Genomic DNA, 1,152 nt, shown 5'->3' with positions numbered 1-1,152 from the left:
CCAGAGTGCGAAGGACATAGTGCTTGAACATATGCAAAACGCTAGGGAGCGACACGCAAGTGTGAAAGTGAACACCGCATTTAACGGTGAGATTGCCACGAGTGATAAACGCGCGAATAAAAGTATTATCACAAAAAACTTAGAACTCTTCCGCGCATCCGATCTCGAAGAGTGGTATGAGCGACGTGTTATCGAGCCCACTTTAGCATCTTTAGAAGAATTTCAGGAACGTGATAGCAGATGGGCATTGTCGCGAATACTCAACCTAACAATCAATGTGAACAAGTACAATCCGATGCGTGCGGGGTGCCACATTGAGTTACCGCGCGAGATACAGATCAAGAAAGCGGTAATCAACGTTAAATTTAGAGACAATGCGTGTTTCGCGTGGGCAGTGGTTGCGGCTCTGTATCCAGTCGATAGAGACGCAAATCGTGCATCCATATACCCACACTATACAACAGTGCTCAATTTACAGAATATTGAGTTTCCAATGTCTATAAATCAAATGACAAACTTCGAGCGACAAAACAATATATCCATCAACGTGTACAGTGCCGAAAAAAAGAAAACAGAAAAAGGTAAAACGGCAAATGTAATCCTTCCGATACGTCTCACTGACCGCAAGATGGACAGACACGTCAACATGTTGTACTTGCCAGATCCGCGAGATGACAACGTTGGACACTTTGTATGGATAAAAAACTTGTCCCGACTTGTGAGCTCACAACTAAGCAAACATGATCATAAGAAGTATATCTGCATCCGGTACGTATAAAAATTTGTAAAAAAATATATAAATATCTTTTGAAATAAATATTAATTAAAATGTTTTTTTTTACAGATGCTTGCACTATTTTCGTTCGAGCGAAAGGTTGCAGGTCCATACTATAGATTGTGGAAAAATGAACGACTGCGCCATTCTGCTGCCTAGCGAGGACGACAAATGGCTCAGTTTTTGCAATCACAACAGGAAAGAGCGTCTACCATTTGCCGTGTACGCCGACCTGGAGTGCATCTTACAGACGACTGCGAGCGAGTAGAGAGAGGATCACAAATCGCACGCGTATCAGCATCATAGGGTAGTCAGCATAGCGTATTACTTACATTGCTCGTATGACAAGTCATTATCGTATTTTCGAAGCCGTCGCG

General features: G+C 42.6%; 1 pseudogene; it reads left to right on the top strand.

The window, feature by feature from the left end:
• The first annotated feature begins 591 nt into the window (after nucleotides 1-591).
• On the top strand, nucleotides 592-1,039 carry LOC106750869 (annotated as a pseudogene).
• Nucleotides 1,040-1,152: the final 113 nt, after the last annotated feature.

This window comes from Dinoponera quadriceps, unplaced genomic scaffold (assembly GCF_001313825.1).
Source record: "Dinoponera quadriceps isolate SergipeBrazil2010 unplaced genomic scaffold, ASM131382v1 scaffold7044, whole genome shotgun sequence".
Classification (NCBI taxonomy): Eukaryota; Metazoa; Arthropoda; class Insecta; order Hymenoptera; family Formicidae; genus Dinoponera; species Dinoponera quadriceps.
Note: the sequence above shows the minus strand (reverse complement) of the source record. Positions and strands in the feature narration are given on the sequence as shown.